Below are 18,212 nucleotides of genomic sequence, written 5' to 3'. Positions count from 1 at the left end.
CAACATAAAACTAAGTATTTGTGTCCTCAACAACTTCTGTGAATATTTTTTAGATCTATCAGCATTAAACCTTTTCACAGGGGTGCTGTGGAACAAATAAAATATAGGTGAAGAACAAACTCAAGACAGAGATCTGTATCACCAGGGATTTTCCCTCTCTAACTCATATTGACTGCAGTGACATCTGTAATGTAAATAGTATGGAGGGCAAAGAGATTTGTTTTCGAAATTTTTCTGTGTTGAACATGGACTACAAATAAGTTGCATTTTAAAAAAATTGCTCTAAGGCTAGAGAAAACCTGTTACATCTTTCAGAAGTGAGTTTCATCAGACTTTGAGGTCTAAATTTCTTGTCTATTTACAAAAGTGCAAACTTTTTTACAATTGTCAGGAGCTATACTGAAAATACTGCAGACTTCTCTTTAAATCACTTTGCATTCCACTTGACATTCTTGACTGTGTCATTTTGTATACATTTGTTTTTTAAAAATTGTACATAAACACTTCTTCTCTGAACACATTGATAGTTCATTTCAGCCTCTACATCGGCGTAATGTGTGATTATAGACATGAATCACCTAGGCAAGAGTACTGTAATTTCTTCCTTTACATTTTATCCTTGCACGAGAGCATATGAACTAAACTAAGACTGTTTTTCCTGAGCATGTCTGATTCCTTTTAAGAGTGTATGTGGCAGTGAAGATTGTTGTGAACTTGTGAATAATTCTGAGGATCAAAGTGTTACAAAAGGATGCTAATCAACAGTATACTAAAACAGCATACATTAGTCATCCTTTGAATCTCCTAGGTGAGGAAGAAATAGGGAATACATACAGAGCAGCACTCAAAGAGAAGATCAGGAATGAGGACACAGAGAAAGACCTAGATAAGAGTCAAAGGGATAGCCACAGAAATAGAAGAGGCAATTGAACAGACGGTTTGGAGGAAGAGAAGATCAATAAGGAGTAAATTACATAAGAGATGCTGAAGTTGGTCCAAGAGAAGAGAGTGTTGAATATCAGAAGGGATGTTTGTGAGATGACAGAACAGCAATACAGAATGAGATGCAGTGAGATGGGGAAAGAGGCCAGAATGGATAAGGCGAAATGGGTAGAGGAGCAGTGTGAGGATATAGAGAGGTATTATGGCAAGTTCAAGACCTGGGAGGTGTATAAGATGGTTAGGAATATTAATAACAAGTGGCAGCCAAAGCAGATGGTGAACAAAGATGAGAACGATGAGGTGCTCAAGAGCAAGGAGAAGGTTGTGCAGCAATAGATGAGATATTGCACCAATTTTTACAAAGCACAGATGGACCCAAGTGTCTCAGAGAGACTGATTGAAGAACTAAAAGAGAGATCTCCACCACGCATCAAGAGCAAGACCAGTATTTTGAAGGAGGACGTAGAATGAGCAGTGAAACTACTGAAGAACAACAAGACCCCTGGAAATGATAAGATCATGAGAGAGATGATCAAACGCATCAGAGGAAGTCTGATTCAGGAAATACACTGACTATGTAACAGAGTGTGGAAAGAAAGGAAGTAACGTAAGGAATGGACAAGATCTGTGCTAGTGACAAGACACGAGAAAGGAAGCACTTTGGAGTGCAAGAACTACAGAATGATTGCCCTAACAAGTCATCTAGGTATGATAGAAGTACCATACAGCAGATATTGGCTCTAAGATTGATAGCAGAGAAAGCTGAATGAAAGAACATCTACAATTGCTTTGTGGATTTTCAGAAGACATTTGATAGTATAGATCAGAAGGTGATTTGGATAGCGTTGGAGTCGTACGGAGTGGATAATAGACTGGTACGGTTGTTGAAGAATATCAACCACAGTGTGGAGGCAGCAGTGAGAACACGCAGAGAGATGGGAACTTGGTTTAGGACAAGTAGAGGTACAAGACAATGAGATCCAATATTGCCGAGTATCTTCATCATGCACCTAGAGTGAGTGATCAACAAGATCATGGAAGAAATAGAAGGGATATCACTGCATGGGATGAGAATTAACAACTTGAGGTTTGTGGATATTGTTATCAATGAGGAAGATGAAGAGAAGCTAGCTAGAATGGTTCTGGTGCTAAACGAGGAAGGGAAGCAGTATGGACTGATTATAAACATTGATCAAATGAAAACAATGGTATTTGTAGATAAGGAAATAGGAAGGTATGAGATCAAACTAGAGAATGTAGAGAAGTTCACGTCTCTGGGGAGCCACATGACGTATGATCTAGACTGTGAGAAGGAAATAGCGACTAGAATCGTGAAAACAAGAGTGTGTTTGAAGGCGATGGATTAGATCTGGAAAAGTAAAGCAGTTAGCTCAGAAACGAAACTGAGTGTCTTGAAAACGTGTGTATTCAGCAGCATATTGTACATATGTGAGACATGGGTTATAACAAAAGATTTGAAGGGAAGGATATTGGTGTTTGAGAGGAGTAGTTACAGGAAGATCCTGAGAATAGGATGGATGCAGAAGGTCACCAATGAGGAATCATATAGGAAGATACAGCTAAAAAAAAAAGTACTGCAGAAGGTTATACAGTGTAAGTTACAGCTTTTCGGGCATATCTGCATAATTAATGGCAAATGAAGATCAAGACCCTGGTGTTCAGTATAGTGGATGGTTTGAATAGGAGAGGTAGATTGGTGCAGCACTAGTCTACAGAAGCTAAGCCACTCTGCACTGGACCAGGAAAGATGGAAGGAAACAGTGAGGGAGGCATTGAACACCAATGGGCGCTGAGCCCATGGTTGGTGATGATGATGATATATATATGAATGTGTGTGTTTATAACTGCATGGCAATCCAGTGCAACTATAAATTATTGTATAGTTTATATATGATTTAATGCACCGTAGAGCTCTAACATCATATTTTATAGAGGATAAATACTGTATACGCAGAGAGAGAAAGTGGGAATGAATGAACAGTTACATAGCAGATCTTTATTCATACAGACAATAATCTGGCACTTATTTATTGATTTTTGGGGAACGAACTGAATACCTTGTGTGTTTGCAGGTAAATGGGTAGCTCCCTTAACAATACTGTACTTACTTGGAAGAGCTTTAATCAGGCTTTTGAACAATTTCAGTTCAGCTAAAGTGGAATTTTCCATCTAGTGGGAGTACAGTTAAGGTCGCTCTGACCATGCTGAAATGATTTGCACAATAGGAGTAGGATTAAATGCTGCAAGGACAAATCTCAGTCTCCATGTAATACATATGTTCTCTACCCCCTGCTAAACTAGGATATTTGATTGCCTATCTACTGTTTTATTAAGAGTACTGATTTTTTCCCCCCTCCAGATGTTTTGTTTGGAAAAGGACACATTAATTCACAACTTCTTATTTTTTATAGATTTTTTTAAAGTGTTGTTTTAGAGCTAGGTATGTCTGGCATACTGATTACTTTTTAGTATGATGGAATGTACAGAATGTTTTTGATTAGCAAAGGAGGTAATCTGGAGGTGGCATTTTAACTATAAAAAGAAAACACTTAAAATAAAATCTTGGTGTTCCAAATTTGAATGACACTTGTATCCATGCTCTCCTCCATGCAACATTGTTCATGAAATGCTTAGTGCCAAGTGTTTTTGGCTGAAATCTCTGCAGGTATAAATCAGTGTTCCTCCATTGCCTTTGGAGTAGTGGTGAGCATTTAACTCTTTATACTTAAGGACATGTTTCAGAGCAGAGTCACGAGCAATGAAGATCATTAAAGGAAATTCTGTGGACAAATTTTCATTAGAAATATGAGAAGTCTTGCTGAAAATTGGATATTTTTTAAAATGTTGGAATTGCTATATCACATGACATCTGGTGACTGGATCTTTCTATTTTAAGCTTAAAGGGTTTGAAAACCTCAGAAAATCACATATGCCATATTATCACATATGCCATATTTATTTTAGAAACTGTGGTGAAATTCAGAGGACAGCTTTTACTTGTTTGTGCTCTACTTTTGTCTAAGTATAGCCTTTTGATTTTGAACATGAAGTATAGTAAGTTTGGAAGGAGCAAAGAGGAAGAGTATGCCTGGCTTAAATACAGAGGAGAAGAACGCTAGTCTGAGGATGGGGAGAAGTGGTAGTTAGCAACAAAGAATGGGGGGTAGGGGGCATGTGGGAGGAAGGAGAGAGGTACAAGTGAAACTGGAGGCATGTGGCAGTGAAGGGACACAGGCGAGAAAGCGAAAAAGAGGGACTGATTGTTATTGGACTGTTGAGGTGAGGAGACAGGGACTGAGAACTAGGATGGGAAGTTGGAAGCCAGAGCAGGAGCTGGAAGACTGAGTCAGTGCTAAGTATGGCATACGAACCTAAACGCAGGGTGACCATCTGTCCTGGTTTCGGCGGGACAGTCCCATATTTGGAATGCCAGGATGTCATCCTGATTTATTTTGTCAAAGGGGCTAATTGCCCCTATTTTCAGGCGGCTGCTGCCCACTTCCCCTGGCTGGGGGAGCCGGGAGCTGGACCGCGTGGTGATGCAGCTGTCCTCCAGCTTCCCCAGCTCCCCCGTGGCAACATGGCTCCCCCGCTGCTTCCCTTGGCTGGCGGAGCCATCAGCAGCTGCGGCTGCCCCACTCCCCAGCTTCCCCTGGCTCAGGGAGTCAGGAGCTGGACCCGTACAGCGGTGCAGCTGTTCCCCAGCTTCCCTGGGCTGGGGGGAGCCAGGCAGCTGCACCCCCCTGCTTTCCCTAGCTGGGGGAGCCAGGAGCTGGAGCAGCAGCACGGTGGCCCCCCCAACTGGTGCAAGTAGGGAGCTTCACTTGGCAGAAAGGCAGCCCCCACAGGGCAGCCACTTCCTGACTCACAGATAGGGTGACCATCTGTCCTGTTTTGGCCAGGATGGCATCATTCCCCTTGTCCCATATTTGGGTGGGGGAGATATGGTCACCCTACCTAAATGGAGAAATACTTGTAGATGGGCTTGGGGAAACAGTGCCAAGATCTGTCCATCTGTGAATCCAAGGATCCAAGTCTTCGCTAAGAGGGTGCTAAGGGTCTTCAGGAGTAGAGACTTCACAGGGCCTACATTGCAGCCTGCCTAGGGGATGGAGGTGGAACCCCTCCAATAAAGCTTGATTGCTTGAGATTTAGGAAATGTGTGTGAGAGAGAGAGAGGCTATTTCACGCTGTTAGTCTGATAAAGACTGCTCTTTCTAACTTGAGAGAGGTGATTCTCACTTGACTCAGATTACCTGTCAGGCTTGTATGCTGTTAGTCTGGATGCCTCAGTTAACTCAGTTTTTTAAAAATACAAACCAAAACTCAGTAATTTAGTTGTACTCTGTGTACTTTGAGGTGTATTTACATACTTTACTATTTCAGTACTTACATATATTCTGAACTATACGTATCCAAAAGATAGACTGTAAGCAGAAAGAGGCAGTTGTTTTGAAACAGTCATACTGAACTTGATAATATGGGGGTGTCCAACATGCTTGATACAAGAGATTTAGCTCCTTCCAATTAATAATCTAAAAGGAGGCTCACTCTCAAGAGTCCTGTCAAAAACTACTCAGAGATTAATTTGCCTTTCATGTGTGCCTGAGCCAATATTTCATAAGAGATTTTGTTGACACTGGAAGATTGTCTTGTGTGTGAAATAGTTGTTGTTCCAGTTCTGGTAGGAATACTAGCATGAATAGTAATGTATTAGAGTTAATACTGAAATGTAATTGTTCATGGGCTAGGAGCAGGCAAAGTTTACCTTGATTGATGTTTATTTGATGTTAAAAGGATGACTTTCAGTTGTGCCTTGTTGATTGTTTATAAAATAAATTTCCTCATGTTGGGTTTTCTGATCAGTAAAATATTTTCCTCGTGTTGAATAACTTCACCATAAAGTTATGTAATTAATTTGTTCTCCAAACAGTTTTTTAAAACATTATAGGTATCTTAAATGTGTATGCATTAATTATTATCGTAGTGCCAAAGAACCCAGCCATGGACCCAGTCTCTTGGGTTAAGTGCTATTCTAATTGTATTAAATGTGCTAATCTGCAGTTGACTGATTTGTCTCCCCAGTTGTTTCTCATTTTACTGATTCACATTCCAACTTAACTACTTTGTCTCACTATATCACTTGTACTTCTCTGTCGTCCTCTGTGCATTTTCCTTCACCTATCCTCAGCCTCACCACTCACCTTACCAAATTCCCTGTATCTTCTTCCCAGTCTTCATTGCTCTGTTCACCTCAGTTCCATATATAAAAGGGGAAAGATACCATCACAGTGATAACTAATATCTATCACTTGTGAACAACAAATTAAATCACTTCTGAAAACCTAGGAGCCTTCAGGATGCTCAGACAAAGCCAATATAGTGAGGAGGTGTGGCCTCCTTCTGAGAGTAACACGGAGGGGTAACAACATACCCCTGGTGGATTGAACCATGATACCCACATCTGCGCTGCTGGTAGTGGAAGGGTAGGACAGGAAGGTGAAGTATATTTTCTGGGTGGCAGAGGGGTAGAATTTTTCTGCTGTGCCACAGAAATGCAGCATTTCCCAAGGAATAAAATTATTATGAAAGTTGTATTTAGAAAAACCTAATCTCCATAGCCAGGTTGTATTGCTTAGTGTTCTCATACAGTGCTTCAGTAACGTAAGTAAATGGCTTGTCAGTAAATGCCTGATATTGCTGTGGTTCGCATTACTGGCAAAATTCTCATTCACTCTATAGTGCCCAGGTCTGGGTTCAGAACAGTTACAGAGCAACAGACTCAAAGGGTAAACTGAAAAGTATTTGTAAGGCTAGAGAGTACACAGTCAAAATTTTCAAATTTCATTGCCTAAAGTTAGATTCTTCTTTGAGTGCTTGCTTATATCCATTCCTTGTAGGTGTGTGTGCGCAGCATTCATGCATTGTTGGAAGTTCTTCCCCTAGCAGTACCTGTTGAGCCAGCAGGGCGCCCCCTAGAATGGTGCCGGTATATCAGCCCATATATACCCCTGCTGGCTTCACACCTCTCCTGTTCCGTCTTGCCACTTGTGACAGTCGTTGGAATGTGCTTTTGTTCTCGGCAGTGTGCTCGAGCAGTTACATATATAGTTCTTATCTCAGTTCTTTAGTAGTTAAGTACCTGTAAATAGTTGTTGATTGTTTTTAGTTATAGACAAGGGCTGGAATGCCCTTGGGCCTCATGCTGAGTGTGCACGGTGGGACATGCCCAGCCCCTGGGGTTTCAAACCCTGTAGGAGTTGCCTGAGGCTGATGCCCTGTAGTTATCCTCACGTGCTTTGTCTTAAGTGCCTGATGCAGCTGCCAGATCTATGGTGACAGGGCTAGCATTATGCTGTAGTGCCTGGTTGCAGGGTTCAGGGGTGCCTCCCGAGCTGCAGACTCCAAAGGAAACATGGAGGAAATAAAAGAACCCTTGTTATTCAGAACTGTATTTTAATTTTGATAATTTGTGAAAAAGAACTATTATGTTTTATAAATGTAGAGCCGTAAGAACCAGACAACACCTTCTATGAAATTAGTTAGCAAAACCCCCAGGAAAGACTGTAGTCAAAACAGTTTTAAGCAGTACAGTAGACCCCGAGATACATGCACTCGATTTTTGCTTAACTCGGATTAACACAACTGTGAATGGCGGAGAAACTGAAACTGAAATGAAAGGTTAGATGTTACAGTAGACCCCCCAATTTACACAGGGGTTGCATTCTCGCAACCCCCTCATAAGTCAGATTTCCTCCCGTTCCCCTACCCCCAGTTGTGGAACAGATGAAAAGGCTTTGTGAGCCAGATCCAGCCCTTAGGCCTTATCTTGCCTGCCACTGCTCTAGTTGCTGCTTGGCCCTGCTGTGAGAGCAGGGACTGGGCTTGATGACCTCTCAAGGTTCCTCCCAGTCCCATGATTTCTAGTAAGTATTAAGCAGGAAATACATTGAAATTCCTATTGTTACATTAGACATTTTTATGAAAGGGTTGCATATGTGCTCAGTGGGTAAAGCTACTGTTAAATACGTTAATCTTATTCAGTAGTTACAACTCTCCATGCCAGGTGCAATTTTACTTTATTCACAAACAATGAAATTTGTGCTTGACATGTTCCTCATTTAGGTTTTAAATAGTGTTGTTTGCACTCCACTGATGGGTGATATACACCAAGATCTGTTTTGGTCTGTGAGTTTGGGAGATGGGAAGAGCGAAGAGTCCCTATTATGGGCTGCAGCTTGCAACCTTCCCATGTCACAAGGCTCTATCTATTCTCTTCTGTTCCCACTCCTCAGTTTTCTCCTGTGAACATTTCAGATCCAACTTCCATTGTTGCCTGAATTACAGTGTTGATAGGTATGACTGGAGTGTACCTTTACATGTCTGTATTGGTTATAACACTACAGGTTAACCTCTGCAAACCAGCATTCCATAGTCCATCATGATTTTAGATAGCCAGATCTCCACTTATCATGGCTCTGGCCTAGTTTCCCATGGTCCCATAAAGTTTGTTTACAGTCACCAGTCCTGGATCTCAGTGTTCTGTGGTGGTGTTTAGGTGTAATTTACCCCTGAATGTCTTCTAAAAGCTCAGTAGGCAGTGGAAGTGTTGGTAATGCTGCTAGAAAATATTAACCTCCTGTGCTTCAGCAAATTCTTTGGTTTGGCACAGCTCAGGTTTTGTATTACTATTCATGTCTTTTGTGTTAGTGCTTAAATTTCTCTTTTTTCCTTTGGTCATAATGTATTTGATACGACTGAATGACAGATCTATCATCAACATGAAAAGAAGACAATGAACTTTTGAATTACGTTTAATTTTTTTAAAAACCATTTCTAATCAAAGTAACATTGATTATAAAGGAGCATGTTTTAAATAGCATGTATAAAATTTTGTTCTGCGGTTTTTAAAAGCCTATTTTATAAAAAAAGTTTATTTAGAGGGTTTTTTTCCTGCTCTTGCTTCATAAAGAAGGAATTTTGGTAGACATTTTGAGATCAACATGACTCTAACAGTGGTATCCCTCTTTGCTCTGCTCAAATGCATGTCTGTTCTTTATTCAATTGCAAACACCCTGTTTCAACTAATTTGTTACCAACAGTGTAATTTGGGTTCTGTCAGAAACCTGAAATAATCTAAAAATAGGGGATTTTTCCTTCTCTTCTGTCTCAGTCAGCAGTTTTTGGAATTGTAACAGTAATTTTTACAACGTTTTTCAGATGGAAACATGATTTTTCAAGTTATGTTCGTTTATGTTTTTGTGACATAACTAGTGTGCAAAGAGAAAAGTGGGTTTAAAATGCTTTTTCAATGGTTAATTTAGTAATCTGAGAATTGGTGAGAGTGAGTACTACAGAAAAGAAACAGTTATAAATAGACGTAAAGGCAATCATGCACATAAGGAACACCTTAAATTCTTTTATAAAAATATATTTGAAGTACTTTTACTTTTCTTCTTGACTAATATCCTGTCATTTTGACCATTAAGGTAATAAACTGAATGCTTTGAAGTATGCTGGGGAGTATAAAACCTTTTCATGCCTAGCACAAGCTGCTCATGTAATTTATGGATTAAATCTTGCCAGCTTTAGCTGGTTTGTTCAGGATCTGAATATTTTCTAAGGTTGGCTAGTGCTGTGGAAATATGTTGGATCCGTAATTAAAATTGCTGTAGTCTGTTCAGATTGATTAACTTTTTGTTCTTGATCATGCACTGTTTGAAGTAATTATGTTACAGGTTAGTAGTTTTTGATGTATGCAGATGTACAGGATTGGTTTTTCACGTGAAGTACTTATTTTGATATTTATGTCTAACTTTCAGTAACCAACTTTCTGTAGAAGGATGCAAAACTGAGATTCTCTATAGATAAAAAGGAGTAGTGATTCATTTGAAGATTTTGCAAACTTTCCCAGTTCTCTAATACTTTTAGATGTAATAAACTAAGGGTGAAATAACCAGAATGTTTCTGAGTGGTTTTGTAATGGGACTGAGATATGATTTCACAATTTTCTAGTGACTCTTTATAAAACATATCCATAAAAAATATCAGATCCTCAAAACACAGATTAGGTATTTTTCAAAGCTAGGCTACTGCTACACTAGTGAGTTTTGCTGAGAAACCCCTGGTTTTGTCAACAAAACTGGTGGAATGTCCCCATACAAAATGCCGCTGATAGCCTGATGCCTCTCCCAGATGAGGCAGAGTGCCTTATGTGAACAAAAAAGCTGAGTGGATGCTCTGGGGGTCCTTCTCTCTACAGACAGGGCATCCAGGACAATGGGCAGACTTGTCTGCTATGCTTCCAGGTACCTGTTTTGTAAAGAGAGCAGCCATGCAGTCCAGCCACTCTGTTGACAGCTTTTTAAGGGGGATGGGGGGATAGCTCAGTGGTTTGAACATTGGCCTGCTAAACCCAGGGTTGTGAGCTCAATCCTTGAGGAGGCTGTTTAGGGAGTGGGGCCAACAGATGTCAGGAATGGTGCTTGGTCCTCTAGTCTAGATGACCTCACAAGGTCCTCTCCAGTTCTAGGAGATGTGTATCTCCAATTATATTTTTATCTAAAAAGTTTACCCTCTAATGCAAAGATTAAATATTTGAGCACAACCAGTGAGGAAGCTTATTTGGCTGGCTAATAAAGTTGCTGGTAACAAGCCAAAAAGATTTTCCAGGTGCTACTTGTATATTTTTCTTTGTTTATATAATGTCAGGAAGAAACTCCCCTAGGTGAATTGAGCAAAAAGATCTAATTGAGATTAAAATGAAATCCTGTTCTTTAAATCCATTATCGTTGATCTTGACTATTTGTTCTTTATTTCTTTTTAACCTGAAAGTATTAAGTTTCCTTATACTTGTAAATAGAGTTAAAATAATTGCCACTGTCAGTCCTTAGGATAGTTCCTGATTAGACTTGTCAGATCATTTCCCACTTCGCTTGTAAATTGCCAGAAGGAAGAAGTTTTCTAATAAACAGGTGCTCCAGAGTCAGATGTTGTAAGACTCTCTTTTTATGACTGATATAACAAGGAAGCAAACTTTGCTGCTCAAAGATGGAATTTTATGATTTCTTTACATTTGCCTAATTATTGTATTTGAGCTCAATTCTGCTCCCACTTTCCAATAATAAAAAACATTTATATTACTGTTACTGGTGATGGCTAAGTAAGATATAATAGCAGTCAAAATATCACATTATCTTGGTCTAAAATTCCCCAGTTGGTTACAGAAGAAACTGTGAAAGTGTCCGTTAATAAGTTCTTATTCTTCTTCGAGTGTCCCCGTGGGTGCTCCACAATAGGTGATGGCTTGGCCGGCGCCGCAGATCGGATCTTCCAAGCAGTTTCTGCCGGACCGCGCATGCGCCGGCGCGCGCCGCTCCCTGGCGCGCTCCTGGCCATGTGCGCGATCCGGTCCCCGCCAGTTCCTTTCAACCGCCGTCGGCTGCAGACGGAATCCGACTAGGCTAAAGCCACATAGCGTATTCAACGACTTTAATTGTTTTATCTTTAAAGTTTTCAGTTATTTAGGCTACCATAAGTAGCCGGTTGTTATTTTGTGAAAAAAACAAACAACAAACAAGCTACGGAGGGACAGCTCAAGCCAGTCCCAGTAACAAGCGCCGGAGGCCGGGAGCTAGGGCCATCAGCCCTCCTGCTGAGGCAGGCCATCGGACGGGGAAACAGCACAAAGAGGGTGCTAAGTACCCATAAACAAACTCAAAGACTCACCAACAATGTCCTCCTCAGGCTTTAAAAAATGTGAGTCCTGCCGAGAGGCGATGCCAGTGTCCGATGGGCACAGTCTCTGCATAAGGTGCCTGGGAGAGTCCCATGTGGAACAAAAATGCGCCTTCTGTGCAAAATTAACAAGAGCACGGAGAGACAGGGAGATGAGGATTAAACTGCTGCTTCTTGACAAGGCCCTCCAGCCAGACGTGCCGGAGCGGCCGCAGCAGGAGGGACCCTCCGGGGCCCTTAGAAGAAAAGCTGCTTCCCTCACTCCATCAGCGCAAAAACGGAGGAGAGTTTCTCCAACCCGATCCCTGCCGGCAGCAACGGTGAGCGGGATGGGAGGAGCAAGCAGCCCCCAGCCGCAGCAACAGCTGATCGGCGGCGGCACGGAGAGCCACGTGGAAGCGGCTCAGCCTCCGATGATCAGCCAGCCGCCCCGCACCGCAGGCAGGGCGGCGGCTAAGCAAGCGCCGGTACCGGTGGCACCGCAGGCAGCAGCACCGACCCCCGGGGAACCGGCGGTGCAGAGCGCGCAGGCACGTAGCCTGCAGGCACAGAAGCACTCCGCACGTGCGGCACCGCCTTCGAGCGTGCCTAGCACGGTGCCGACGGGGCCGGGATCCCCCGCCCATCAGGGGGCGGAGTTACCTCCCTTAGGGAGGGGAAAGGCTGCACACAAGAGGAGGCACTGCAGCCCCTCTCCAGACAGGGCTGTGGAGCTCTTTTCTCACAGCCCTCCACTCATGTTGCAGACTCCAACCAGAAGGCAGGGGTCCCCCCTAGCCTACCCGGAGCCCCCTTCTCCTTTCCTGCAATCAGCCTCCCCATGGCTGGCACCACCCTCACCCTTCCTGGGATTTGAAACGCTGGACTATTATGCAAAATCGCTCTCTCCAGTGTCTCGACGATCCCCCTCTCCCAGACACAGAGGGTACGTGCAAAGGGAATGGTCAAGGTCACCTTCCCAGGAACAGTGCCTATACTGCCATGGTCGTCCCTACCACGCGGGGCATGGACACCATCGGCAATCTACCAGGGAAAGATCCCCACATACTACCTCGTACCCCCGAGGGCAATCGCGATCGGGGATAGAGACTCAAACGTCCCAGGGGGGACTGGCCGTAGACCCACGAGATTTTCCCTCGCATACCTCCAGCGAGAGGGCGCACCATCACCATCAAGAACTGGAAGGGTCCAAAGAAATATACCCCAGCGGTTCCTCGTTTTCCTCCCCGGATGAGGCCACGGCCTTAGGGGACGTCCATCCTAAGGACGATCTCAAACAGTTTCAGGAGCTGTTTAAGAGGGTAGCTTTCATGCAAGGCATCCAGACAGCACAAGTGCAAGAGAAACATCATAAGCTCCTTAAAAATTTGAGCTCCCCGGCCTCCTCCAGAGTAGCAATACCGCTTGATGAAGCGATCTTGGAGTCCGCCACTACCATATGGCAGACCCCTGCAACTATTCCGCCTGTTCAAAAGAGAGCGGATAAGAAATACTTCGTGCCGGCGAAGGGCATGGAGTTCTTGTTTAGCCACCCCCAGCCAAACTCCTTGGTGGTGGAGTCCTCGCAACAAAGACTAAAAACATCTCAATTTAAAACAGGGGGAATGGACAGAGATGCCAAGAAGCTAGAGCTGTTCGGCAGAAAGGTCTACTCCTCCTCCACCTTAACGTTGCGCATGGCAAATTACGCAGCGCACTTGGCGAACCATAATTTCGACAACTATGCCAGATTAACTTCCCTCATGGACTCGCTTCCAGAGGACAAAAAGCCGGTCCTCAAGGCCATAGTGCAAGAGGGCTACGCGGCTGCGAGGATGGAAGTTCAGATTGCTTTGGACGTTGCGGACACGGCAGCACGTTCCACAGCAACTGCAGTGGTGATGCGACGGGAGTCCTGGCTCCAGACCTCGGGTATACCGAGAGATCTGCAAGCGAAGATAGTCGACCTTCCCTTCGACTTGCAGAAGCTGTTTGCTGAATCAACTGACTCAGTCCTTCATTCCAGTAAAGATTCAAGAGCCACACTCAGGACCCTGGGGATTTACACCCCTCCATACTCAAAGAAAAGGTACTACCCACAGCAAAGGCGGTACCAGTACCAGCAACAGCGCCCCCAGTATCACAGGGGTTACGAGCAAGGGCGGCATCAGCAGCACCAGCAGTACAGAACCCCCAGGCGACGCTCACAACAGGGCCGTCCGTCCTCGGGGCGGGGCCAAAGGCCACAAGTTTGACATACAGATCCAGGGCTGCGCCATCACCACCATTGCACAAGATCATCCGAAACGGCTTTTTCACCATCGCCTCCGACCATTCTACGACCAGTGGCAAAGGATCACCACAGACAAATGGGTGCTGGAGATCATAGCCACGGGGTACGCCATCCCCTTCCAGTCGCTCCCGCCGCCGCGACCCCCGCCCAAGCCCCACCCTCAGGAGGCCTCCCATGTAGCCAGGCTCAGGCAGGAGGTGGCCCACCTCGAGTTCTTAGGGGCGGTGGAGAAGGTGCCGGAGCAACTGCAAGGGAAAGGGTTCTACTCTCGGTATTTCCTGACGGAGAAAAAGACAGGAGGCTGGAGGCCCATCTTAGACCTTCGTGGCCTCAACAGGCATCTACGCAAGCAACGTTTTTGGATGATCACGATTGCCTCCATCCTTACAGCACTGGACGATGGAGACTGGTTCGCAGCCCTCGATCTACAAGACGCGTACTTCCACATAACCATCCATCCGGCTCACCGGCGTTTTCTCTGGTTCATGGTGGGCAACGAACACTTCCAATACAAGGTCCTACCGTTTGGCCTTTCCTCGGCCCCCAGAGTCTTCACCAAGACCTTGGCAGTGGTGTCAGCCTACCTGCACAGACAGGGGGTGTTTATCTTCCCGTATCTGGACGACTGCCTGCTCAAAGGGACCTCGAAAAGGGAGGTCCTCCGCATGATACGCGTCACAGCAAACACGTTCTCCTCACTTGGCCTGGTTATCAATCTGGCAAAATCAAAGATAGACCCCTCACAGGACATAGAGTTCATAGGGGCTCGCATAAACTCGGTCTCGGCGAGAGTATACCTACCAGAGGCTCACTTTCGAGCCATCGGTTCCCTCGTGCAGGTCATCACCTTCAGCCCTACAGTGCCGGTCTTGACGTGCTTGCAGCTGCTGGGCCACATGGCAGCGGCGACGTTTGTGGTACAGAACGCCAGGTTGCACATGCGCAGCATGCAACACTGGCTGGCAAGTGTATACAAGCCGGCAGTACACACCGTTCACAGGGTGGTGTCGCCCTCACCTGGGGTGCGCGAATCCCTGCAATGGTGGGTAAACCCCGGGAACTTGCTAACAGGGGTACCCTTCCATCAGCTGCAAATATCGGTTTTCCTCACTACGGATGCCTCCCTCATAGGGTGGGGAGCGCACATGGGCGAAGAGGTGGCTCAAGGACTGTGGTCACCCACGGAACAGTCTCTACATATCAATGTTCTAGAGCTCAGAATAGTGTTCAACGCCTGCAAACACTTTCGAGACCGTATACGAGGCAAAGTCGTCGGGATCAGTACGGACAATACCTCCACCATGTTTTACATAAACAGGCAAGGAGGAGCTCGATCCCGTACCTTATGCGCGGAAGCAATCCGCCTATGGAACTGGTGCATCGCCCACGATATAATCCTGAGAGCCTCATACTTGCCGGGCGCGCACAACGTGAAGGCAGACCAGTTGAGCAGGCGTTTTGCGCTCACCCACGAGTGGCAGATCCGTCCCGATCTACTACGGCCGATTTTCCACGCATGGGGGTTTCCCCAAATAGATCTGTTTGCCACTCAGCACAACAAACAGTGCCCATGATTCTCCTCCAGAGCAGGGCTGGGCCGGGGGTCCCTGGGGGACGCGTTCGCGATCGCGTGGGGGGGCCCCCTGCTTTACGCGTTTCCCCCCGCAGTGCTGATCCACAAGGTTCTGCAAAAAGCCAGGAGAGAAAAGGCTCGGATGATCCTGATAGTCCCAACGTGGGATCGCCAACAATGGTTCCCCCTATTCCTGCGCATGTCGGACCGCCCACCGATGCCTCTTCCGGCGGCGCCGGATCTGCTCACGCAAGCCCAGGGGTCCATAGTTCATCCGCACCCCCAAAGCCTGCGACTGCAAGCGTGGCTAATCCATGGCTCAGCTCCCTAGAGAGCACATGCACAGTGGAAGTACAGCAAGTCCTAGAAAGTAGCAGGAGGACTTCCACTAGGAAAACCTACGAACAAAAATGGACTCGCTTCATGGCTTGGTGTTCTACCAAGCAGCTGGCCCCCCTTTCGGTGCCTATACCTACAATTCTAGAGTATTTACTGGACCTCAAGAGAGCAGGACTCTCGCTATCCTCGTTAAAGGTCCACCTTGCCACCATCTCGGCGTTCAGACATGAGGATGGGGGGCACACGGTGTTCGCCCACCCTATGGTTACCAGGTTCCTTAAAGGGTTGGTAAACCTCTACCCCCCTCGGAAACCGATTCCACCCTCGTGGAGCTTGGACCTGGTGCTTACCACACTCATGGGACCACCGTTCGAGCCCTTGGCCACGGTTCCCCTTCGCCTCCTTACAATAAAGACGACCTTTCTTCTTGCAATTACGTCGGCTCGTCGGGTGAGCGAGCTTGCGGCAGTCATGGCAACGCCACCCTGCACTGTCTTTTCCAAGGAGGCGGTAACCATACGGCTGCATCCAGCCTTTGTTCCCAAAGTTTCTTCCGAGTTTCACATCAATGAACCTATTGTTCTACCCTCGTTTTATCCAAAGCCTCATACCTCCAGCGAAGAGGCGCGCCTACACCTCCTGGACGTGAGGAGGGCGCTAGCCTTCTACGTAGACAGGACCAAGTCCTTCCGGAAAACGGATAGACTCCTAGTCTCCCTCGCTCCCAAATCAAAAGGAGAAGGTCTCTCATCGCAGAGAATTTCAAAGCACATTGTATCCTGCATAAAAATGTGCTACGAGCTCAAAAAGACTCCTTTGTCGGCCACTCCCAGGGCTCATTCCACCAGGGTGGTGGCAGCATCAACAGCCTCTTTCAAGGGCGTTGCATTGAAAGACATTTGCAGAGCGGCGACCTGGTCATCCTACGACACCTTCGCCAAACATTACGCCCTTCACAGGGTATTCCAAGAGGATACCCGTCTCTCCGCAGCGGTCCTCTCGGGGACCAGCTGCACTTAATCCGATTACCCACCACCTATCTTGGGTTACTGCTGGGTAGTCACCTATTGTGGAGCACCCACGGGGACACTCGAAGAAGAAAGAGAAGTTACTCACCGTAGTAACGGTGGTTCTTCGAGATGTGTCCCCGTGGGTGCTCCACTTCCCGCCCATCCTCCCCGCTTCGGATCTCTGTTAGTGTTTTGCAGGGGCACCCGAGGCGGTTGGTCGAGGAACTGGCGGGGACCGGATCGCGCACATGGCCAGGAGCGCGCCAGGGAGCGGTGCGCGCCGGCGCATGCGCGGTCCGGCACAAACTGCTTGGAAGATCCGATCTGCGGCGCCGGCCAAGCCGTCACCTATTGTGGAGCACCCACGGGGACACATCTCGAAGAACCACCGTTACTACGGTGAGTAACTTCTCTTTTTAAACCTCTCGTGATGAAGGCATGAAGCCAGGGGCCTTCAAAATATGTGAGATGCATAGATCCAGGTGCCTTCAGGAAATCAAGGTCATTGACAGGTTACTAATGTTCATCCGTAGTGATAAATTGTTCTGTTTTAAAATGAGAAAGAGAGAGAACATGTGAGTGATTTTGGTGAATTACCAATAGTATATTTTGGAAAAAAATTGTTTTCCATAAAGAGACCAAATTATAAGAGAAGCTGTTCATACAGAAGAACCTTATTAGTACTTTGCTTCTCTGGAAAGCATATAATTGTAACACAGTTATGTGTTCTTATTCTGTTTGTCAGCAAGAATTTAATATTGTGCTCCCAGGACATTTCATGTTAAGATTTGAGAACTTTTGCAAATATGCATATTCCCGTATATTAACTCATGTACTGCTAGGTGTTTTCATAGTTTACCTGTGTCAAGGTATTCTTAATTTTTAACATTTTGATGATCTAATTGAAAAAACCGAGGCTTCCCCAGCAGGTCTTCAAGTCATTGGCTCATGTTATCAAGGCTTTGTTGTACAATAAAGTATATCAGCTGGCTTCCAGGAAACAGTGAGGGCCAAATCTAGTAGCAGATTTCCATTCCAGACCATTCTGCCTAACCTGCACATTGCAGGCCACAAAACATCACCCTGCCAGTCCTGTAATGGGTCCATTCACTCTGCATCAGTTATTTAGGTCTTCAATTCATGATTTAAAGACTTAAAATGACAAAGAAGTGGGTCTGTCCCATGAATGCTCATCACCAAATAAATTATTTTGTTAGTCATTGAAGTGTTACATGACTGCTTTTTTGTTTTGAAAGAATCTATTTAGTTTATTTTAAACCAGCAAAGGACCTGTTCCCCACACTTCAGAGGAAAACAA

The 18,212-nt window shown here is 45.3% G+C and overlaps 1 protein-coding gene across 3 annotated transcripts in view; it reads left to right on the top strand.

Moving 5' to 3' along the window:
- Positions 1–18,212, top strand: part of THADA (THADA armadillo repeat containing) — a 310,355-nt gene that overhangs the window by 120,138 nt on the left and 172,005 nt on the right. The gene's annotated exons all lie outside the window — the stretch shown is intronic.

This window comes from Carettochelys insculpta, chromosome 3 (assembly GCF_033958435.1).
Source record: "Carettochelys insculpta isolate YL-2023 chromosome 3, ASM3395843v1, whole genome shotgun sequence".
NCBI classification, from domain to species: Eukaryota; Metazoa; Chordata; order Testudines; family Carettochelyidae; genus Carettochelys; species Carettochelys insculpta.
This window is presented reverse-complemented; position numbering and strand designations above follow the sequence as displayed.